Raw genomic sequence first — 26,383 nt, forward strand, 5'->3', positions numbered from 1 at the left:
GCTGAACTCCACTATTCTCATGTGGAGGTGGGAATAATAATTGTTGGGCTTGGGGTTTGGCCAAACAGTTCATCAACAGGAAAGGAGCAATCACTCTGAGCTCCATTGGCAGATGAACAACACCACCTACAACAGGTGGGTGAAGGACTGGAGGAAGACATTCATTTTTACTGTAGAGCTCTTGGGTTCACGTGGGTATGCGCCCTTGCTGCTGCTGCCTCAGGTCGACCCCCCACCGTCGAGAACTAGAACCTGGGCCTCCGGCGTCACTCAACAGGGACCCAGCCAGTTGAGCTAAAGGGAAATCTCCCCTCAGCCCGACGGCTGCAGTCCCTGCTATTCACAGGGAAGGGCGGTGACGTCAGCGCGCTGGTAAGCCGGCTCGAACAACCTGCAATGGTGGCTGTATGCGTTACAATACACAGCTGGACTGATAGTAATTTAAATTACTTTAAATTTGTTCCTTCATTATTGTTTGACTTTGTGCACTGATTGTTAGTTGTTCATGAGCCTCTTCACCTTCAGTAAAAGAGTAAACAGCGTAACTTTGTCCAATAGGTCTTAAAAATTAGTATAAATTAATATTTGTATTAATATTTTGGGCTTCTAGCTGTCCAAGTGATCCACTGATGCAGAGGATTGCTTCATAGCTCTCATAGAATTAGACATACTACCTGTGGAATTGGCATACTGTGCTTATTATCACATGTTTTCTCTGGATGCTCTGGTTTCCACCCACAGTCCCAGGTCATGCTGCCTAGATATACTGGCTTCTCTAATCATCCCTAGCAAATCTGTGGTAGTGTCTTGTACCTGTTAAGTTAGACTCCAGCTCACCACAGCTTTAAGGATAAAGTGGTTATCAAAAATGAATGGAGAATGCAACCTAGTAGTATTCAGCATTGGTATTAATAAAAAAGACACTTATTATAGACACTGAATATATCAACATGCATACTACAAAAATAATCACACAATTGCCTTTTGTCTTTACAAGACTAAGAAGAGAAATCTGAATACACTAACAATAATGGTACAAACAAGATGAGGACACTTAGACTTGATTTCATTGGGGTACCATTGCCTAATTCTCAGCATCTTTAAATGTACAAGTAAGGATCCAAGTAATCTCATCCAAGGAATGTGTATTGTCTGTGTAACTGGAAAAATAATGGGATTTTAAAGGTGAATGTGCGAATGTATAAAGTATGTAAAAGTTTTCCAGAATTATTTTAAAGGTTTTTGCACAAGCATCAACATCTAAAGACTTCTTAAAGATATATGTAATAACGTATTATATTATACTCATTTAAAGAAGACCCTAATGTGTTTTGATTTGATTCCTTTATTCTTCCCCAATATGGCAATTTAAGCAGCAAGCAGTGCAACATACTGCACAACACTACAGTATAGTGTCCCCACCACTATATCAGGGCATTAGGACCCACACAGACTGCAGGGAGGGCATCTCAAGCTGGTCCTGCTAACATTCCAGCAGCAACCATTGCTTTCCTGAAGGTCTCCCATTCAGGTACTGACTATGCTCAACTCTGCTTAGCTTCAGTGGGTTGCTAGTTGTGAGTTCAGGGTGATATGGCTGCTGGCTTAAATAGAATTATTTCCCTATAAAATGTACATATGAGTGCTGATGTGATATCAGGATCTTGAGACCAATGCGAAATAGTCACTACAGCTCTGTACACAGCTTGGGAAAAATAGATTGTATGTGGCATCTTTCTAAACCTAAAACTAAATTTTCAGTCTTGGAAGTAGCACTTGTCTGAATACAATCATGCAATAGGGTCTGCTAGATCTAGCTATTTGGAAAAACCATAACAACCTTAGATACCTATTTACCACTATTAACAGATTGCTTAAGCCAAACTGCCCTAACTATCTATCTATCTAATGTCACAGTGAAGCCAGGATCCTACAATAGATTTACTCCCCAGTGCATTGCTGGGGCCTGTCCAGGGAGCACCTTCAGTAAATCCGCTCAGCCTGGCGTTCTCCCTGTAGAGCACCTCAGCGATGTACATCCTGCCCAGCTCCATGTGGCCCCTTCAGCCCTGGCCTGGTTCTGGTACACATGGGCACATTGTTCCAGGGCACATCTATCTTGTCCAGGGTATGCCTTCTGTAAACCTGCAAGTTGTAATTTGGGGCTACTTTGAGATAACAACTAGCTAAAATAGCTTGGTAATGTGCATACAGATAAGAATAATAATCAGCAATAATCAGAATTAAAAACAAATAAAGAACACAAGTAACATTTGTGAAGCTAATAATCTCATTGAAGAATATAACATGAAAAATATGAATTTAAACTGTTACACTGATTATTTTATCTATGAAGTATATAAAAGTTGTTGCTACAACTGGCTTTGTAATGAAAAACTCAGTATAATAATGAAAAAAACAGTATAATATTGATGAGAAATATTAATGAAAGAGTTACTGTACCAACATTTTAGTCCTTATCCAGAGTGCTGTGTATCAAGCATATGACAAGATGAGGATGACTGTGGTAACAAGATTAGATTGTATTCTTTAAACTCTGTTTTATTAGCCCCTTAACAATGAAACTGAATCTCATTAACAACATACAGTAGGATGTTATATTACTGTAAAGCACAACTGATTCAGTTAAAGAATAACTGGTCAGGACACTATTGACAGCTTGTTGGGGTTACTTGTTTTGCACTTAAACAATCCTTTGTGTAAAAAATGCTCTTCATCTCAGTAATGATGCTTTACGTAGTCACCAAATGTGGTGTCTGGTTGTGCTTTAGTGAGTTTTGTGTTGATTTGGAAAGTGCCTTTACACTCAGATCTCTTTAATTTATTTTACCCATCCCTCCGTCCCTTTCAATTCCTTTTCACTTTCCTTCAAGTGAAAAACACTATGTAAGAAGAAAAACAGCTTCTTTCAAACTTTGTTTACAGGCAACTGGAAAAAAAAATGTTAAACTTTAATGTTTACCCCATAAGTATAGACATTACTAACCCCTGTCACAGACAAGAATGCCACCAAACTTTTACATTTTAACACAAGTTGTTAACTACATTTGAAAAAGAGTGTAACCCATATGAGAATCAATTAAAAAATGACTTTAACATTTACATCTTATTTCAAGCAACCTTACCCATCCCCTCCTGCAAATTGAAGTCAAGGTGAATGTCCCCCTGGAATGGATGTACCCTTTATTGATCATTAATAATTTTGGATAGTGTACACAATACCTGGTTAGAGTCTTAAATTAAAGAGAAAATCTTCTCTTAACCTTTTGATTTTTTTTTATATCTTACTCAGTACACACATTAGAAAGAAAAATCCAGAACCAAAATAGGAAAAAACACAGATGTATTTGATTGTCTTTTTCCCAAGTTGTGGCACTCACAGAATGCAAATTGCTTTTTCTAGGTCTTCTCTAAAATGGATAAAAATTTGAATGTGACTGAACAAATATAAAAAGAACCCTGCATGAATGTTTATGAAGACAGGACCTGGGAAGGTTTTCTCAGCCTTCTATTGCATTGGTATGGAATTGGATGCTGGAAGAGGTGTTAGTGGGGCCAGCAGGGGGTGCTCACCCTGTGGTCCATGTTGGTCCTAATGCCCTAGTATAGTGACGGGGACACTATACTGTAAACAGGCGCCGTCCTTCGGATGAAACATAAAACCGAGGTCCTGACTTTAATATTATATTAAAACTAACACTTTAAGGGCACTACACCGTGAGCAACACTGCCCACAAGCTCCCTTATCGAAAACTTCACAGAGGCAATGTCACGTAGCTAATTTACAGCTGCATATAATTTTATCTTCCCTTATGAAATAAAAAATCCAGACATTTGTCAATTTATTTACTAAAATCATCCGTCTCAGTAATCATAGTCTTAATCTCACTAAGAGCCCCTGTGCTCACTCAAGCTTCACACTCCCAGTATAACAAACAAAACATGTTTTCAGGTGTGAGATATCTGTTGTAACTGTTAATACAATGACAGATATAATTGTGATTCTCTTACAATTAAATACATGAATGGACCTCCAGACCATCTCCAGGATGTTAGGAAAGGGCACGGGAGGGATTGTTTCGTGCCAGCCACCTATCGCATTATCACCTCACACCCGGGGGAAGGGAAACTGGGTGTCTGCATTTATTTCATTCTCCATCACTCCCCCCAACCCCCAACCCCCAGACAGACAAAGGTGATAAAGGTGAAAACAATTAATTCAAAAGGATGCATTGTGTTAACACAAACTCTGCTACTAGAACTGCTTGTAAGAGCAAAGTGACTTTCTGCTCAATTAAATGAAAGCTACAGTACAGATTTTAAATTCATCAAGCAAAACTAGCTGTTTGTCCAAATCAGCTATTTAGCAAACTATTTTGCAGGACTTCTCAAAAGATACCTTTTGTCTCTCATGCAAACTCAACAAAAGTTTATTTTTTTATTATTTTGAAACTTGGACGATATGCCTCAGGAACCTATTTGTACTGTAGTATAATCAAAAACAAAACCCTGCTGGGACTCATCTCCCGTCGTTCCACACATGTGAATCCCATGAAGTCAGATCCACAGATATACCGAAACAGTAGCATACACGTTGGTGAACTGCAGTGTGATCACATACTAGCCAGCAGCCATATCACCCTGCAACTCACAACTGGCAACTCACTGAAGCTAAGCAGATGTGAGACCTCCTGGGAAAAACTAAGGTTGCTGCTGGAAGAGGTGTTAGCGGGTCCTAATGCCCCAGTATAGTGATGGGGACACTATACTGTAAAAAGGTGCTGTCCTTTGGATGAGATGTAAAACCGAGTCATTAAAACTCCCAGGGCGTTTCTCGAAAAGAGTAGGGGTGTAACCCCGGCGTCCTGGACTAATTTCCCATTGGTCCTTACCAATCATGGCCTCCTAATAATCCCCATCTATGAATTGGCTTCATTACTCTCTGCTTTCCTCCCCACTGATAGCTGATGTGTGGTGAGCGTTCTGGCACACTATGGCTGCCGTCGCATCATCCAGGTGGATGCTGCACATTGGTGGTGGTGGAGGGGAGTCCCCATTACCTGTAAAGTGCTTTGAGTGGAGTGTCCAGAAAAGTGCTATATAAGTGTAAGCAATTATTAATTATTATAATTATTGACTTCTGACAGCACCAGAGAGCCTGTTTATGATGTTTATGGAGAAGTGTGTTTTTGCACATTAAGAGAGATTGACAAGAGGCTATGTGATCTTTCTTCACTTCTTCTTAAAAAAAACCCCAGCAATAAACAGACAATCAGAAGAACAGCTAAGAACACTCCCTATGTCTTTGAATCGTCATTTGCTGAATAACAACTATTTCTACTAAACCAACTTTTTTCCATAGGCAGTCGATTTGAAACCATATGGGGTCCTTTGGTAGCCATTTCTTTTTGTTTTTACGTCCATTGTCACTTGGGCTATGTTTTCCATTGGACATTTGCTTTTTTATAGTAGTGGACAATTTTTTATGCATTTAGAAAATGTTTGATCTTACGATTGTATTTTGCTGCAGATTTCATAATTATTGATGCACTTTGTTCTCTCTCTAAATTGAAATGCTGAATAAATATGAAATAAAAAGGAAAAAATAATAATTTGCTTTAGGTATGCTTTTGTATCTGATTATAAAACACTATTGAAAAGCTTAGGTCGTCTTGAGTCTTGCCATATATAGTCCATGGGGTTGTGTTTCAGTTTTGGTGGTAAAAAAGTATTTTTAATACACCTGTTGTATTGTTTGTGTCTGAAGTGCTGTTGGAAGGATTCTGCTATTAATTTGTTTATTCTAAAATACTGTAGTTTCACTGCTGTAACAATAAACTTAATAGTTGTGTTGAGAGGATATTGGAGATATCCTTGCCTATGTGATACTTTGAGAAATTATTAATAGACATGTTGTTTTTGCTAATAAAAAGTGTAGCATTGAGAGCAAATATAACCATTTAGGCAGATATGCCTATTCTGGGCTTAGAACCTTAATGTCTAGAACTCTTAAATTTTAAACTTTGTCCAAATCTTTACGCTCAACACCTTGTGTTATTATCAAGTGTCACAGACACACTGGGCATATTTGCAGAGGAAAACAGTCATTGCCTGGCCAAAATATTGGAAACATCCTCTCAGTGAATTTGTCTATAAAAGTGTAGATAACATCCCCATCACTCGCGTCAGAGAATGTCACCGCCCCCCTGTTATAATCCAGGTGCACTCTGATTTTCTGGGGTTTCCTCTTCAGAGTTTTGTCTCTGGTGAAGTCAGTGCGGCATAAACATCCCCCCACTGCCATAGGGCCCAAACTCCTTCTTCTGGTCTTAGAGTGAGTGCTCCTTTCCTGTTAATGGACTCTCTGGCCAAACCCAAGATCCGGTAAGTGTTGTCTCCCACCTCCACATCCCAGTAGTGTTTCCCTGAAGTGAATCCTTCAGATCCCAGAACACAGAAATGATAGTCAAACCTCTCTGGGTTGTCAAGAAGCTGCTGTCTGTCATCACTGCACTTCACACTGGTTAGATCATCAGACAGCAAAAGGTGGGGTTCTGCTGTGTTGGGGTCCAGAGTGACAGGAGCTGATAGGAGAAACAACAGAAATCAACCCTAACCTGCTCAAAGACATACAGTATTTAATAAAAGAAATGAACTTTTTTCACTATGAGCTATGTGATTTACATGTAAACCGAATCACTAAAAGAGTTATGAAAATAATTACTATTTTTAGGAACAGTAAGTGGAGGCAGGAGATGTATAAATAAGAGCTGTGTGAAGAGCACAGGTAACTTCCGTGAAGTTCATAACCTTATTTAAGTGTAAAAGCTTATTAATTTAAATGAAAACCAAGAGGTAAAGGTTCCGGGGAGAAGCTGGGGATGCTCCTCCTATCCCTCCATCATTTAATTTTTTTCTGTTTAAACCCTATCCTCCTCTTTTGTGTTGCCTTTGCACCCAGATTTCCCCTGGAGAGTAAGTGAAGCTCATTTCCCTGACCTCAGGTTGGCAGCACCACCTTATTCCCTCCTGGGGAGATTGTCACAGAGTGAATCAGAGGGGAACCTTGGCCAGACGGGTGTCAGGATCTCTAACCTGCTAATTCCTTTCTTCTCGGTCCCCTGAGGGCCTAGCCCAGTTGGAAAGTAGCACCTCTCAAAGTGACTTTCACTGCCTTCTGAAGCAGCTCTTTCTTTTCATTCTCCAACCTTGGGACAGTGCCTCTCAAAGTAATTCCTCCAGTTAAGGGGTCTTTCTCTTTTCCTCTTGAGGGATTCATTCCCAGTCCTAAGACAGCACATTAAAGCCAATCTATGCGAGTCAAGGGATCTATCACCTCCTTTCAACCCCACAGGGACTAGCCCAGTCGTAAGGTAGTGTCTTTTAAGGAGTTGTCTTCTCCCTTCTGTACCCCTGAGTGCCCGGCTCCCACTCATGAGGCAGAGCCTTTCAAGAGTGTCAGCGAGTCAGCGGTGTTTATGTTATCATTCTTGACAACCTGCCAAGCCAGCCAACTCATTAGGACCACTCGGGATCCCAGCACGGTCAAGGTGCAACTTTTCCGGCACTTTACTAATCCTTGCCTTTTCCCTTTGAAATGATTTTTTTTAACTGCTACATTGATTCTTGACCTATCAAGTATATTAATGTTGTAACTGCAACTGACTTTGTATTGACATACCCAAACAAGAGAGACCAATATGTGAGATGTTGCCATAGAACAGCACCACCTTGAAGAGGTCAAGCATATTAAATAGCATAATATTGATGGGAAATAGGTCAGATTAATGAGTTACCAAGCATTTAGTCCTTATCCAGCACTGTGTCTCAAGCATTCAACAGGATGAGGGTGACCGCAGTGATGAGGTTAGTTTACATACTGTAAACTCTGTTTTATTAGAATAATGGGGTGTGTCTCTATAGCCTATTGGGAATGAAACTGGATATTTTTAAAGAGATAGGGAATCATATCACTGTAGAACACAACTGAAATTGTCGATGAAAGCATGAAAACAAATCGTCACGACACTACAGACACACGATCAGGAGTGGATCACCAGGACAAACTAGCCATGTAGTGACACCTGTAGAGTAAACTGGAGGAGATCAGTCACTTCATTCTAGGGCTCTTAAACAGGCACACGTTAACTGCTTTTATCTGATTGGTTCCACAATTTTCAGTGTTCCTCATATACTGTAAAAATCTGGAAATCTCCCTCCCCCTTGTGATCCCTGACCCCCAGTACTCACTGTGCTGAACAGTCTCCAGCATCTTCACCCAGACTCTGTACCTCAGAGAGCCCAGGTGCTTGGGGACATCTATCAGTGCTCCTGAAACCCCCTCTGGATCCTGCAGTGTGTGCTGGGCTCTGCAATGATATTCAGGAGTCAGTGCTTCTGTGGGTCTGTACAATACAAAAAAAGGTATTGGTTGAAGTTGCTGAAGTTGTAATACCTGCTCTTTGTTTTCTTGAAATTCTGAAAAACAACAATAGGACCAGTTAGCAATTATTCTCATGCAGGAATGAACGTAACGGAATGTGTTGATTATAACAATATACTGTAGGAAATCAAATAGAGTTTGACATTAAAATGTAGATTAGTCTACTCAGCAACATTAAGAGAATTAAAAGATAGAAACATAATTCCTATAGTTTTCTAAAACTGTAGCACCATGGCTTATTTATACGTTAAAGATTTAAAGGTGTTGGAAAGGTTTTTACAAAGGACTCTCTGTACTAGGGTTACTGTCCATTCAAGGATACAGAGCCACTCTGCAGATTCAAGTTTGAAGGAACACAGGGGAAATGGACATTTATAATAAGTAGCATATACTGAGTCTGTGATGCAAAACAAGATGGTATTTTAAACGTAAGATAGATGCCGCTGGCATCTCTATGTGTTCAGATATGGACACCACCACATCTGGGCAAGGTTCCTAGTTGCAGGTCATGGACGATCATCCAAAAGGTGATCAACCAATTAGGAACCTGAATAGTGAGGAAACACTCTACACCTGATGATGTCATAGCCAATGATCAACGAGGATCTTTTCTTTCAATCAAACCTTGCCAGTATGACATCAGCAACCACACAAATACAATCACTGTTGCCTGAGTCTCCGTACCTTAGCTTTTTCCATGATTGAGTGAGCTTGAGTGTGAGACCAGATATAAAAAGGATTCTGCCCAATATTATTTCTAGCCAACTATGATTTTGATCAATCACCTGAGTTAATGTTTTTTTAATCAAAATGCCTGAATATCCACATCTTCAGAGATAGCAGCTATACCCTGCAGCAAATTAAGTTTTTCCCCACCTATCTGATTCTATTTGTTCCAATTCCAACAATTGGACCAGTAAATCCAATCACTTCAATGCAATGTAATGTACAGTAGTGCTAATATCAAAGAAAAAATAGCACAGCATTAAATTGTAACACAAGTATTCAGAGAGAGACTCTAACTATTTAAAAGCAGTAGCTTTTTCTACAAACTAAACTTCAGCTCTTTCTGAAAGAGTACATTGATAAATGCTAGTGAATGAATCTTCTCAAAGTTACAGCAGCTACAAAGCAGTTTGGTGAATTGGCGAATGATGAAGCAAATATTTTTAAAATCTGCATAAAATTTTTTGAAGAGTGTATGTGGAATGGTTTTCTCCACCTTCCAAAAGTGTTGAATAAATAAAAGACAATAAGGAAAATGATAAAGAATTAATTGTTTTTTATTGCATTGCATTATCATCCAATCTTACCAACAATTTCTCTGGGCAGATTTGCGGAACAGTGGGCTCAGTGCCTGGCCTTTAAGACTGGAAACACCCTCTCAGTAAATATCCTGTCTTAGTTAAGCTGCACTCTGATTTTCAGGGTTTCCTCTTCAGAGGAACTTGTTTTGCTAGTGATGGCAGTGCAGTGTAAATCCCTTCAGCTAGACATATAACTCACATTCCTCCTTTTGGGCCCAGAGCAATTGATCCCTTTCTTTTGATGGACTCTTTGGCCACATGCAAGCCCCAGTAAGTGATGTTCCCCACTTCAACATCCCAGCAGTGTCTCCCTCAGAGGAGGGACCCCTCAGAACCTAGCACAAAGGAATGAGTATCAAACCTCTCAAGGTTATCAAGAAGCTGCTATGTCTCATTATTGTATCTCACTCTGGTCAGCTCTAAAATGTAGATCAGACAGTAAGAGGTGGGGCTGTGCAGTGTTGGGGTTGAGAGTCACAGTGTCATGGGAGCCGGGTCAGACTCCCGTGAAGTGTGTCAGTAAGACCCTATGCGTGATGGTATAATTCGGAAGAGTCTGGAGAAGGACATCAGGGGAAGAAACAGCAGGGTTAGGATGGGTTGACAGACAGGTGACTGTGGTGATCTGGTGCATGGGGGAAATGCCAAGGCAACCAAATCCAGGGAAGTCCAAAAGGGGTAGTCAGGGCGCAGTCCGTTATCCAAAAGCCAAGAGATCCATCCAAGAAGAAGACGATTAAAATCCCTGAGAAGGGGAAGCAAGACCAGGAACACAGAGAGATAAAAGAATAATGGGACCAGGCACTTTGAGCCCTGGGCAAAGAGGTCAGGACATCTGGGATGAAGGCCTATGCCCTCAGGCTTCCTCCGAGCCTGGTGGTAGGCTGGCCTTCAGACGTCCGTCTTCCAAAGCTGAGCCACGAACTACGGAAATGCTAGACTTTTAAATAAGATACAAACAAGACACCTCAGGAAATAATAGAACCTAATTGATAACAGAAAAGGGTAGGAGCGCCCTCTAGAGGAGGGATGTGGAACTTAACACACAGGAGCTGAATGAAAGAACAACACAAGTCAACATTGACCTGCTCAAGAAATATTTAATAAAAAAATAAAACTTACTTTTACACTTTATTCAATTAGTAATTGGGAGTAGATTCTCTGACTTAGTGACTGGTGAGTTGTGGGTTCAAGCCCCCTCTGCAAACAGTTCCCCTCTGCAAGCAGTTAGCAGCCATATCACTCTGCAATTCCCAACTGGCAACCCACTGATCTAAGCAGGTGTCAGCCTGGTCAGTACCTGGATGGAAGACCTTCTGGGAAAAACTAAGGTTGCTGCTGGAAGTGGTGTTAGTGGGGCCAGCAGGGGGAGCTCACTCTGCGGTCCATGTGGGTCCTAATGCCCCAGTATAGTGACGGGGACACTATACTGTAAACAAGTGCTGTCCTTTGGATGAGACGTCAAACCGAGGTGCTGACTCTCTGTGGTAATCCCAGGGCTTTTCTTGAAAAAAGTAGGGGTGTAACCCTGGCGTCCTGGCCAAATCTCCCATTGGCCCTTACCAATTATGGCCTACTCATAATACCCATCTATGAATTGGCTTCATTACTCTACTCTCCTTCCCACTGATAGCTGATGTGTGGTGAGTGTTCTGGCGCACTATGGCTGCTGTTGCATCATCCAGGTGGATGCTGCACATTGGCGGTGGTGGAGGTGAGTCCCCATTACCTGTAAAGTGCTTTGAGTGGAGTGTCCAGAAAAGCACTATATAAGTGTAAGCAATTATTAATTAATATTATTATTAGTTCTGTTACACAAGTTTTACTGTGGGTAGGCTCTGTGAGGACTTGTGTCCCAGCCAGTAGGGTGAGTTAAAAGACAGATTATAACTTAATGCAATGGGAAATAGTTTACTCTTAATGACTCTCTGAGGCCTGAATGTGGGAATAACTATCCCACAATGTGTAACTGATTTAGTAAAAGTGATATAGAAATGAATTAACAGTGTTTTTAGAAAGAAAATAGACGGAGCTGGAAGCAATTAAAACAGGCAAAAGTAACAAAGGTGAATCTCATGTGAGAGTAAAGAATATTAAATGAAAAAAGTATTGTAAACAAATTGATTCATTTAATTCTAACTAAACCACTGGATAGATTATGTTGCTACAATTGAAAATCATTCTAGCATCAAATTGATGATAAATAAGTAAGATAGAGTTTTGACACATTTTTGAAATTTTCCTAAAAGTGTGACGAGGAGAATAACTGCAGTGACTGGAGTACTTGCATTCTGTAAAATTGATTTTATTAGGAGAATGACAGGATATGTGTCTGTGATCTATTTTCAGTAAGGCAAGATCTGAATTTAGAGTCATAGAGCAGCAGCTAAAGAGTTAAGATGCTACAGACACAGGAGAGGATCACCAGGATAAGCTGGCCATGTAGTGACACCTGTAGAGTAAACTGGAGATCAGTCACTTCAATCTAGGGCTCTTAATCAATCACAATCTAACTGCTTTTATCTGATTGGCTCCACAATTCTCAATGTTCGTACTGGAAAAACCTATAAATCCCTCTATCCCTTGTGATCCCTGCCCCCCAGTACTCACTGTACTGAACAATCTCCAGCATCTTCTCCCAGACTCTGTACTTCAGAGAGCCCAGGTGCTTGGCAACATCTATCAGTGCTCCTGAAACCCCCTCTGGATCCTGCAGTGTGCGCTGGGCTCTGCAATAATACTCAGGAGTCAGAGCTGCTGTGGGTTTGGACTCAGTACAATAGAAAAGAGGAAGACAGGCTGGAGTTCACATACCTCCTCTTTGTGTCCTTTAAGTTCTGAAAAACAACAACAATATGACAAATTAGAATATTTCTCAATTGGAAACTAACAAATACATCCATGACAATTCTGAATAACATACTACATAACAATACTTTGATTGTGATCAAAGTCATTCTATTATTGTGATCGGCCACCATGACATTACTATTACTGCTAAAGACAACATGGAGATCTGACTTCATATTTGTATGAAGCTTATTTGAAAGGAATTTGTGTATTTGAAGTGGGAAAACTTACAGTACAGTTTTTTTATACAATCTTATCTGAACAAACTGCAGTATGTCCAAAATTCAGCAGCCAGAATCCTGACCAGGTCTAGTGCAAGTGTTCATATTACTCCTATCCTGGAGTCCTTGCACTGGCTTCCGGTCAAATTCTGTGTAGACTTTAAAATCCTCATGCTCACCTATAAGGCTCTGCATGGCTTGGCACCTCAGTACCTGTCTGAACTATTATTGCCCTACTCCCCACCTCGCAACCTTCGCTCTTCTAATTCTGCTCTTCTTACTGTCCCCCAAGCCTGTCTATATTGTATGGGTGACAGGGCCTTCTCCTATTATGCCCCCAAGCTCTGAAACTCTCTCCACCAAGGATATCAGAGAGTCACCTTCTCTAAACTCCTTCAAATCCAGACTCAAAACCCTCTTCTTCAGAAAAGCCTTTACTTAACTGGTTTCATTCTTTACCCCTCTGCTTTTCTTAGTTCCACCATCCACGGTCTCCTCTTTATATTGTAATTGTGTTTTATCTTGTGTATTCTTCTTATTTATTGTTGTCGTCATCCTGTAAAGCGCTTTGAGAATCCACCTTTAAAGGTGCTATATAAAATAAAGCTTATTATTATTATACAAAATAGAATATTTAAACAGATTTTCACATCATTTTACATATACAAAGACAATGTTAAAATTTTAAGACATACTGCAGAACAGTACTGTATTGAGACAATAATAATAACAACTGTTGTCTGATTTTCAGTTTCATTTTCATCATGTTTTCATTTCCATTTGTTATTTCATTGATGACAGAAAGGGAATATAAATGCAATACTGCATAAACATGTCTACACAAAAAAATACCTATTTGTACTGATACAGGTGTAAAATAATTGAATGAGGTTTTGTTGTTCTTCCAAGGTTGACGCCATAAAAAAGCAGGATTGATTAAATCTACTACAAAACAGAAGGGATATGTTTTATACAATGTAAAAAAGTGATGAAGAATGGAATGATTTAACAACAAAGTGAGTGTACTGAAGAAGTAAGTGATGAGAATTAACAGATGTGAAACCCATGTATTATTGTACTATTTACATTTAATTGTATTCATGTCTGTTCATTTAATTAATGTACTATTGTATGAAAAGGTAACATTAATTGACATCCTATTATTAACATAGGTATTATTTATACATATACAACAATAGCACATAGTCATGGTTACTCTATTAACAGCAGTACTCTAATGTAATAATAATAATTACATTATTATAACATTAAAGTATTAATAATGAAGGGGGCTAACTTCACAGAACTACATCACACATGCCCCCCCCAGACTAAATGGCTATGCAATAGTTTGAAACTTTTCTGTGTTGCTGAAGGCTTAAGAGATTGTGAATGTAAAGTTAATATTTAATAGACAGTATATAAAATTAATAAACATGTCAATATAGTATACATATTATATTTTATTATTAGAGAAATAGTTTATTTAAGGTTTTCATTACAAATGTATTGGGCTTTCTCATGGTTCCCCTCCTCCTCTCTGCTATTATTACTGAAGGAAAAACAAATTACCTGCAGATTGTATTGATGCATCTGAAAAGTGTATTCAAAATGAATTGGTATTTGTTAATTGTCCAACCGTGGACTGCAGTCAGCTGAGCAAATCACAGGATGATGATGATCAAAATAATAATAATAATAATAATAATAATAATAATAATAGTTCCTTATGTAGTGCTTTTTGTTGACACTCCACTCCAAGCACTTTACATGTAATGGGGACTCCCCTCCATCACGACCAAAGTGTAGTACCGCCTAGTTGATACAATGGCAGCCAAAGTGCCCCAGTAAAATTACCAACATCTGTACAAATGGCGATGTGATGAGCAGCCAGCTCCTAATGTCTTAAGAAATCATAAATGTAAAGTGAATATTTAACAGATAGATATATAAAATTAATAAAAATGTCAGTAGTATACATAATAGATTTTATCAGTAGCAATGCCAAATAAGATTTGCTGCCTTTTTTACATTTGAAGAATAATAATAATATAAGTAAACATTTTCAATTAATTAAAGTGAAGCCTCTTAAAGACTTGGGTGGCCTGGTCTTTCTTATTTTATTTTTTGGTATTTTATGCACTGCATGTTCAAAACATTAAGGATTCTTTCTTAATATTGCATTGCACCCCCTTTTGCCCTCGGAACAGCCTCACTCTGTCAGGGTATGGACTCAACAAGGTGTTGAAAACATACCACAGGAGTTCTGGCCCATGCTGACTCCAGTGCTTCCCACAGTTGTTGAGTTATCTGATGGTGGATCTCTACTCCAAATACCTTGTTAAATCTCATCCTACAGATGTTCAATTGGATTGAGATCTGGTGACCGGCCAGGCCACTGCATTAAGCTGAATACATTGTCAAGTTCGTGGACTCATTCCTGGAAAATCTTAGCACTGTGGCATGGGGCATTATGCTGCTGAAAAAAAACATTCACAGATGAATGCACTGCTGCCAAGCGATGCACCTGATTGCCAATGATGTCCAGATATCCTGTGGCATTCAAATGTTGCTCCACTTTTATCAAGGGGCCCATGAAAACACACCTTACACCATCACCAGCCCCCAATGTTGACACATTGTATGATGGGCGCATGGACTTATGTGATTTTCTCCATACCCTAGGGCAGACAATGGTTTTCCAATCTATTATTGTTCAACGGTTTGTTTGCCTTGGACTCACCCCCCAGAACACCAGTGCACCATGGACACGCCCCTTGTTTTCCTTCCAGCCGCCTTGCATGCTTTTTTCCCCGTGTTTTCCTCACTCCTCCCCGGATTGTGTTGTCTGCATAGGGTCCGGAAAGAATGCTTTTGTTACAAGTATGTACTGTTTTTGTGAAACTTTAACTTACAGAATGTGTCATTTTACATTGTTTCATACTGTAATTACTTATCCATGTTTTAAACACAAAATCCAAAATATTACTGACTTGATTTGGGTTTTAGTTTTACTTGTTGGTTGGGCACTACTGAGAGAGAGAAGACACAGGGAGCTACTGTTTGTGTTGTACTCAGAGTCTATAATTTCAGAAGTCAGGTTCTAGCATTAAGAAGACACTCAGGAAAACACAAAGATCTTGTTACTGAGCTCCATTGAGCTCAGAAATGATCTCTGTCGACTTGTGCAGGTGTTTTCTTGTATTTATCTGTTTGAGCTTTGAAGCCTGTTGTCAGTAGTTCCTGCTATAATGTGTGAATTCTGTTATTTCATTACAGAAGGAGCTTAAGGCTGCATTGGATCCCCTGCTGAAGAAGCTAAAAGTCTTTACATAGTTAAACAGACATGTTATCAAAATGCAGAACACATTAAGGTACTCTGTCATATGTCTTACAATCATATGTAATGAAGCGAAGGAATCTGGAATGTAGATATGGAGTAGGATGCAAAAAGGTGACGGAGGAACATTCCACAGACAGAGATAGAAAACTAAATGGGGTAAAAGAGAAATTGTCCTCGGCTATCAGCTATCCTTATTACCTCTGCCAAGAGGCTTAAACCTGACTGCATGTAACACAGTGGCCTGAAGCATGCATCAAAATCCGCCAAGAATTGGATAATTGACCACAATGGTCATATCAGTCCCTGGGCTTAAAGGCAATTGAAAACCTGTAGTGGTATGGAATGGTATAAAATCCTCTTATAGATTTTTCCAATCTCAAAAAACATTATAGAAAAAGGCTCTGTGCTGTTATCCTTGCAAAGGCAGGGTACATAAATACTGAAAGCAGGAGTACCAGTATCTGTGGTACTTAGTTTTTTTTTAATTTGAAAAATGTATCATTTTGTCTGATCATAAAATTAAATATATTGCACATTTCTGTAAGTTACAATATAGTTCATTACCTGTGTTGTTTATTTTTAAACAGCCTTTAATGCTCTTCTTTGTCAAGAGTGCCAATAATTTTGAAGGTGGCTATAAGTCCTCCAGACCACATTACGCTGAAAGGAGGATCTGCTACACCTTCACGGGTTTTAAAAATGCAATCATCCATCCATTTTCTAATCACTCTATCCAATTCAGGGCCGCAGCCCTAACCTAGAAATAAATGGGAGCAAGGCAGTGTACACCCTGGACCACATGCCAGGCATCGCAAGGCACAGACACAAACACACTCACACCAGGGCCAACTTTCCCAGAAGCCAATTAATCTAGCAGTACTGTACTGTATGTGTTTTGGACAGGAGCACCCACCAAATACCCCTGGGAGGTATTGAGGGAGAAGGAGAACATACAAACTCCATGCAGTAGTAGAGAGAACTCCCCAAAAAACTGTCCAAACTCAAAATAAGAGAATTCAACCAGTAATCAACACGTTAAATTTCAGATCCAGATTCACCAAACACCCAAACAAAATGGAGCCAGCAATCAATCTTTTCCATTGCAGTTGCAGACCCAGCAAACTGAAAGACAGATAAAGATGGAGTTTGAGAAACTTCACCAGTTGCTATGAGATGAAGAAGTGGCCAGGATAGCTGCACTGAGGGAGGAAGAGAAACAGAAGAGTCAAATAATGAAGGTGAAGATTGAGAGTCTTACTAAAGAGATCTCATCCCTTTCAGACACAATCAGAACCATAGAAAATGAAATGAGAGCTCAAGATGTTCCATTCTTACAGGTAGAGAAGAGTCTCTTGACAGCAGTCCTCTGAGTGCAAACTGACAGTAATTAATGGTCACATTCACAAACTGACAGCTGCAGTGTGCACTGGGCTGTGCTGTAACACTGAGGAGTTCTATTGTGAGTTCAATACTGAATGTTAAAGATTCTCCTGGAGTCTCTTGGATTAATGAACCGTCTACCATATGGGTTCAGATCAGGAGAAAAATGTGGGAAAACCTGCTCACACTTTTACTGAATGGACATCAGGGAATCCTCCCAAAGCTGGCAAACCCAGTGACAGCTTAATCAGGCAAGATTCAATAGTAAAGTGAATTGTTTGGGGATGCTGTTCTCATAAATTGTAGGTTTTTGTACTGTAGATGCATTTCAGTACTGCGCAATACAGTGTAAAAACAGCAGAACTGTATTGTTATGTAGTGTCCTCTTCAGAATTCCCACAGAACTAATTGTAAGTTTTTATTTGAGAATAAATGCTATTTGATCATGTTGTTGTTTTCCAGAACTACAGCACAAGGACACAAAAAGCAGGTATGTGAATCCCAGCCTGTCTTCTTCTCTGTTGTACTGAGTCCAAACCTACTGCAGCACTGACTCCTAAATACTATTGCAGATCCCAGTGCACACTGCAGGATCCAGAGAAGATTTTGGGAGCACTGATAGATGTTGCCAAGCACCTGTGCTCCCTGAAGTGCAGAGTCTGGGAGAAGATGATGGGGATTGTTCAGTACAGTGAGTACTGGTGGACAGGGATCACAATGCGGAGGGATCTATTGTGATTTTATTTCCTTTATCTGTCTCTTTATTTAGATCCAGTCTCATTGACATTAGTTCACAGACCTGAGGTCCATTATTCTCTTCATAAAATGCATGTTACAGAATATAAGATAACATAGTTACTGAAGTAATGCTCTTCCTCTCTTCTCACACTCTTGAAACATGGCACTGAATAAGAACTTGTTTTTGAAAAGCTAGGTAACTTATTCATTTAACTGATTTATTACTCATTAATATGATACTGTTTGGGTTAACGCAAAAAATAAAATCAGTGACAGCTGCAAAATGAATAATCAAGACGTAATGACGTAATGAAGCAGTTTAAGATTAAAACCCCTATTTTCTATTGTAAGTTCTTATACCGTTATTCTTCAGTGAGATTAATTGCTTTACAAGTAACTTCTTCTCCTTCTCCACACTACACAAGATGTTACTTGTATAGCTCCTGTTTCTAACTATTCATCCTAAAAATACTGATTTTTCTCTCATATTTTGCTATTCCTGATCTAGTTATGCACTGGCCATATATTGCACAAGTTGTAAAATATAATTTATAAATAAGTCCTGTCTATTATTAAATATTGATTTGATGTATTTGAATTTTGTCTGGTTTATTTTGATTTCTGTCTTTGTCCCTATTAGCTCCTGTGACCCTAGACCCCAACACAGCAACACCCTGGCTTTCACTGTCTGAGGATCTTACTAGTGTGAGAGGCAAAGCACACACAGCAGCTTCCTGACAACCCAGAGAGGATTGATAAGGGCGGATTTGTGTTGAGATCTGAGGGATTCACCTCAGGGAGACACTAATGGGATGTGGAGATGGGAGACTAAACTTTTTGGGTTTTAGGTGTGGCAAAAGAGTCCATCAACAGGAAAGGATCTATCAGTCTGAGCCCAGAAGGAGGAATTTGGGCTTTACGGCTGTGCAGATGTGTTTACACTGCACTGAACTCACCCAAGAAGCGTCTCACTCTGAAGAGGAATCCCCGGAAGATCAGAGTGCAGCTGGACTATGATAGTGGGGAGATGTTATTCTCTGAACCCAGTGATGGGACTGTCATCTACACTTTTAAACACACATTAACTGACCGGATTTTTTCAGCCTTCTTGCCAGGTAGCATGTCTGTTCCTTTACAAATCTGCCCTGTTAAGACATTTGTATCAGTGGATACTAACACTATGTTTTGAATGTAGAAATCAGACCAGAGCCAGGAATATTTTGTTTGGTTAAAATAATGTACCTACGGCAATAATATTAAACATTGCTTTTTCATATGTACTGCATTCATTGAGCCATACCTATCTATTACAGAAATTACAGCCACAGTGTCTGTGGAAGAGAATCATTTAGATCCTATTCCAGTTTAGAATATACTAGTTTTTGCTTAATGTCATTTAAGTTCAGTAATTGAGGTAAAACATTGGTGCACTATGTATTTACCTGGCTCAGTTGTGTGCCTCTCATGAATAGGCAATAGATTTTTTTCAGTAGGCACAGCCACTGGCCTAAGAGCCAACTGTAATCTTTAAGCAGCACCAAATTACAATTCAGAATTAAATAATTAATTAATTCAATTACATCAAACTTAATTTAATTATAGGATTTGTAATTAATGAATCATATACAGTGAAATGGACTGTATATGGATAAAGCAGAAATCAATAGAAACATGAATAAAAAATTATGGGTAATGGGTTTTTAATCAATTTTACAACAATAAATAACAACAAATAAGATCCTTTGTTGTGATTTCCTAACACCAACATTCTATTTTAAATCCTAATCGATAACTAAATGCAGAGTTGAATTCTGTTACACCTGACATCTCATGAGCTTCAGCTGTAGAGCAGATTCATAGATTGTATCTCCATCGTCTAAAATAAAGTTCACATTGACCTATGCCTTCAAAAGCTACATTCAGATCTTACAAGTACCTTAGTGTTTGCTTGATTATAAGAAAATAAAAACAGTTTCAGAATCATATACAGGTTAATGTATGTTATATTTTATATTTAATGACCCTGCTCTCTATGGGCATCTCACCTCAGATTATAACAAAGAAATAACATCACATAACACTTGGAAATATACCCAGATTCTCAATTTTACATTAAACTCTCTGTATTATTTCACAGTAATACTGTATATTTTGATTTTATATTTCTTTCAGTTAAATATAAAAAAATATAATACCTTTTTGAAATAATTGCATACAATACATTGAATTATTTTGGCAAACCAAACAAGGAGCTGTAAAATGAAAATGTGTACATTTGAATTTTTCTACAGGGAAATGAAGTCAGAGTGATCTGATCCCATGTTTTTGTGCTGGACTCTGGGGGATTCACATCAACAAGACAATGCTGACTGTTAGAACTGCTACACAGGGAAAGAGATGTAATTCAGATGGAATGCAGTTTATTATCCTGTTTAAAACATAGAGGGTTAACAACAAGAAGATTTATTTATGATCTCAAACACCGACGCAAGGGATCTGAGCACATTGAAACTCATGATGAATGTTGAAGTAAGTGCAGGAGTCTTAATTGTACAGGTCTTCCCAGTTTCACAACTACTCAGAAACATCCCGAAACTGTCATCAAACAACCAACCACCTGTGGAAGGACTGTGGAAGTCCTTTATGTCCCCAAGCATTCCATTAATTACACTCCACCAGAACATACATAAAAATATCTTGACAGGGAGAGAAGGAAAAAATATATATCCACTGCCACTAGGTCAAAGCAGCTGTGCAAAAAAATGTGATTCACAGAAAATACCACTGAAATGTCAATACTACAGTTTATCAGTCATACACAGCTCCATTTAAAACAGTTATACTGTATGTTTTTGGATACACGCAAAGGCAGTGCATTAGCTTCTCTGGCTTATTTAAATTAATAAGTGATTGTCCACCAAAATATTTTTCCCATTGTTTTCCAAGGAGCTTCAATCAGTTGTGTGATAGTATGTTTGTGGTGGAAACAAACATTTCCAGTGTATCTATAAATTAATAAACAGATTTACAGGTCTTTATTACCTCAAGAAAACGAAGTAGAGCTCTTTATCCTGGTGTGGAGCTTTTTTAGTTTGTCTGTTCCTACAGGGACCTGACACAATAAACAACAGAACTCCTCAACAAGCAATTGGAAATCTGTTTCAGAGTTATACACACAGTAATAACACACCTAGAAACACTGAGCTTGCAAAGGATCATTTTCTTAATTTATAACTTCTTGATATCCATATTGGATTGACTTTGTCGATGCTTTTCAGGGTAAGAATAATTGAATCAGGTGCTTCCTATGTTCAAAGCAAAAAAACAACAGATGCAGCTTTTCAAGCTCAGTATTTTGTTTGTTGACTGAACAATATGTTTCCCTATACAGTATGTATGATTTAAAAGTATGGATATCTAAAGGTAGTATTATATCTACCCAAAATTCAGAGGCACTCAAGGATTATGCTGAATGCTAACTTTATTGAATAACATATCTTCCAACGAACAGCTAACTGAAAACTAGGAAAACTACTTCCCCCGGAACCATATAACAACCTCCCCATGTCCCCTGGGAAAGGGGAAGAACAAGTAATGTTCAGTTCCACTATACACCACACCCCTTGCTCCTAGTCCACATACAGATGCAGCCATTCAAAACGAGCGGGCGATACCGCATTATTTTGCGGTGCGCTTTAAGCAGTCTACCGCGAGTTACCGTAAATTCTCCTATAATACCGCAACCAAAATAATAGTATCCGGAATTTCCGCAAGGTGGAGCTAATAAAGCTCAACCTCTCATGTTTGTGCTGTCGCCATCAAAGTCTTTAACGAAGATATTACTAATAGGATTAATAATGAATGACCTTGGACAAGCTGTAAACTCAAAGTCTGGTCCACTGGTCCACATTCTTTTTTTCATTGACCGTCTTTGTAAAAGTAACACCACAGCATTTCGCAATCACGCATTTGTTTCCAATCATGCAAAGTACAGTAATTTTTGAGAATCGATTCACCATGCCTTTCACATGCTCATAAAATAGATTGATTTAGGAACATAAACATATTACCGTATGCAAACTGTACTGTATACAGTATGTATATGTATATTTAATGTCTTAACTGTGCCCGTTTAAGTATTGAATATTTATATGGAATTTTACCACTGAAGGGAAATCTTAGTACCTGAGCATAAAATGAATAGGAACATACTGTAACGCGTGTGAAGGCCATAAACTATATTAATTTTGGAACTTAAACATACAGTATATGGCTGGTCTCAGTACTTTAAAGAAAACATACACACCAGTATCCTATTTCTCCCTAAACATTTTAAGCATCGAAGTCTTTAACTAACGTGATACCGGAGTCAACAAGCATACTTTTAGAATTTGATTAAACGGGAATATAATATGGAATCGCGTATCTAAAGAAATTAATAACGATATAATTATATTCATGTACCGCAACACAAGAATAGTACACGCTGTACATTGTCTGTTGATAATGTTTCTGTAGTGTTTTTTCAGCACTCTCTATGTGACCTTGCTGGTGGCACTGTGGGTTAGGTTCCTGACTCCCATGTCACATGGTCTGTGATTGAATCCTGCTGGAGCTGTGACTTTTTTTTTAACAAACATTTCTTTGAAAAAATGAAACGTTTCCCTGAGTCAGAGATTAAATAAAACCTCACTCACACCAAACAAATTTATATTTCTAAATATCACAACATGATCGAATTTAAGTCATTTTAATAACAATGAATAGTCACCTAGGCGTTACAATATAAACATTTATATTGATTTAAATAACGTTTTGATTTAAATCGCAAATGCGGGTTTAAATATATGTGTTTTTTGATTCACAATCAGACAAATGCAACATAAATTGATATCTTTGTCTTCCAAGTATCTTAATAAACTTTCAGCATAGCTTTCTCCCCATTTAGATTTATTTTGGGATCAAACGTGGAAAGATTAGATTGTAATCGTTTTTATTTTTTAAATACATTTTAGAAAAGTGTAATCTATACTAAAAAGCTGTACACCACCTGCTATAAAGATACATATTGTAATACTTTCGGGTTCGGATAGGACAGACACAAGAACTCAGACTTGCGGAGTTAAAGCAAGTTAAAGCCTTGATTTTATATATCACCTTTAAAAGTGGCATCTCAAAGCAAAGTAAATACCCAACACTGATTGTACCCATCTGTCATGCTACTAAAGCAGCTTGAATTGAATTGAGGGGGGGGGGGGGTATATTTGCTTTGTGTATAAAGTACATTGTGAATGTTTTCACAGCCTTCACTTTGTCGTTTTTATGCCATTTTTTGACCACGCACGAATATTCCTATGTCCGTATCTTCGCAAGGGAATCAGTGCGAATTTTAATACTAATTAAATGACCGCGGGCACTTTCCACCCCCTCTACATTCTCAGAGTAGAACAGACTAACCTTCTAATGAAAGACGGTCCACCCCCCACGGAGAGGAAAAGTGCCCACAGGCACTTAAACTTAATATGGTCAGTAACAGTAAACAGTAACATGGTCAGAAGGAGCACGTACAAACGTTTCCGAAATAACCACATGTAAGACTCTGATGCTTAAAATGTTTAGGGAGAAAGTGGAATACTGGTGTGTATTTTTTCTTTAAACTACCAATACCAGCCATATACAGTCTGTAACGTAGGGATTTCTATATGTCTTTATTTAGTGGTTACATTAGTGACAAAGGCTAAACTTTTAGCTTCAGTAACGTGTACATATCTCCACTTTTTATAAAACCATGAAATGCCTCTCCCTGTTCAATCCACTGGAAAAAAGAAAAGGAGCATAAAGCTTCTGATGGTCATAAACGATATTCATTTAGGAGCAGCATCAGAGGTATGTTTTTAACTGCACTGCATTGGAGAGAATACCATAGTGTGTTTTTTTTTTTACTCCCTGGCAGAAACTGGCTTCCAGAAGAATCAGTATGGCTCAGAGATTAAATAAAACTTCACTCGCACCAAACAAATGTATATTTCTAAATATCACAACATGATCGAATTTAAGTCATTTTAATAACAATGAATAGTCACCTATGCGTTACAATATAAACATTTATATTGATTTAAATCGCGTTTAAATCACCTTTATTTAAAACCCATAAATAAAGCTGATACTGTTTAGACTTTTAATTATTTAAAACTGTATTAAAGCAGCACGATACACAATGCAACGTAAATCGCTATCTTTGTCTTCTGTGTAATAATGTTCACCTCTCTGTCCAGCAAATTTACAATAGTAATAATAATGAACTTTATTGTATATGGCGCCTTTAAAGGTGGCTCCTCAAAGCGCTTTACAGGTTAAAAACAATACTGTTAGGCTGGGAAAACGATGTTTTTTTTAAGAAATACAAAATTAGATATAATGATATGTTCCGGCTTAGACATTAACGAAGAGCATAACGTGTGTACTGTATACACTGCAAGTACAACCCCCCTCTCTGCAGGAGTGCTGGCTGTGACGAATTGAACCGGTTTCACAGGTATTTTCAAAGTAGAAGGGGGTGAGATTTCCAGCGAAAGACATCCCCCCCTCAAAAACCCAGTAAGTACAGTACTTACTAGTACGATTACAAACGCCAGCGGAGAGAGAGAACAGGGGAGGGATGTTGGTTTTGCATAAGGGGCGGGGCTATGGAAATTAGGTCTATTTGGAAATGTGGAGTTACATGTTGAGGTATTGATTTGTGTAATGCTTTATGTTGAAAATTGAGGTGGATTTTGTTTATAATAAAGACGATAAACTGGGATGGGAGGCGGGTTTGGTTTTGCATAAGGGGCGGGATTATGATAATCGGAGGAATTTGAGAGAGTTATATTTGATTTTGTATTGTGGTTGTTATCTATGTTTTTGGTTGGTATTATGTTTATATGGTTGTTTTTGTTGGTTAGTCGTTATTATGGTTATTAATAATACGATCTATAGTTGAAATCTGAGCCTAAATAAAAAGAAAAAGCATTTTCAGAGAGCAATTACGCTGTGTTTATGAAGAATAAGTGATTAGGTTTATGAGCAATCTAATTACTTATTCGTTTAAAACGCTGTATAAAATAAAGTTTATTATTAATTTGCTGGACAGAGTGGTGAACATTATTATGCATAAGACAAAGATAACGATCCTGATCAGTTTAGAAAATCTGTGTACGCTGTATGGTTTTTACTTCTTAAACTTTTAAAATGCACGTTTCGAATAGAAAGAAATCCTCTTCCTGGTACAGTATGTATAGCAAACCAGCACGTCTTTTTTCTCCAATCAGAGGGGTGTCAGATGGTGTCAGCCAATCACCATTCTGAAGCCCTACCATAATCTCTGGTATGGGGAGACCCCAGAATTCTGTCCCATAGTTTAGACAGGTGATAGATACTTTTATTGATCCCGTGAGGGAAATAAAGTAAATCATTTTCATTTAAGGAAATTATTAAACGCTCGGTTAAAAGCAAAGGAGATTGTCTGTTATAGTGGACATAAAAACAAGAGTTCACTGGCATTATATCCTAGAAGACACAGACCGGCGCCAGACCGGTAAAATGCCTGATGAACTAGGGATTGGACAGTTTCCAAGTGCTTGTACAATCGATGGAAATGTTCAAATAAATGTGCAAAAGAAATAAACAAAATAATCATTTATTTCTTTATCATATTGGCTAGCTAATGTCCTCTCTTTGCTAGTTAGTGGGTGTGTTTCTGCGTTGGGTAGCAACGGGTGACTGTTCTCAGGCGGAAGATGTAAACAGCTTAATGTTCGTGTTAAATAATTTTTTTTAATTAAAATTCATTCTATACAGCAATCGCATATTTGGGTACCGTTTCATAAAACTTTCATGCTTAAAATGTTTAGGGAGAAATGGAAGACTGGTGTGTATTTTTTCTTTAAACTACCAAGACCAGCCATACACAGTAAAGTTTATGTACATACAGTAATGTTTATGTTCCTAAATTAATATCGTTTATGACCTTTAGATACGTTATGCTCCTCTTCTTTTTATGCTCAGCTACTAAAATTTCCCTTTAGTGGTAAAATCCATA

The 26,383-nt window shown here is 38.4% G+C and overlaps 2 pseudogenes; one reads left to right on the forward strand and one right to left on the reverse strand.

Moving 5' to 3' along the window:
* Positions 1-495: 495 nt before the first annotated feature.
* LOC148650201 (zinc-binding protein A33-like) overlaps positions 496-26,383 on the reverse strand; it is an 86,149-nt pseudogene continuing 60,261 nt past the window's right edge.
* LOC148650202 (nuclear factor 7, brain-like) lies at positions 17,506-19,547 on the forward strand (annotated as a pseudogene).

This window comes from Lepisosteus platostomus, chromosome 13 (assembly GCF_059453375.1).
Source record: "Lepisosteus platostomus isolate fLepPlt1 chromosome 13, fLepPlt1.hap1, whole genome shotgun sequence".
Taxonomy (NCBI): Eukaryota; Metazoa; Chordata; class Actinopteri; order Semionotiformes; family Lepisosteidae; genus Lepisosteus; species Lepisosteus platostomus.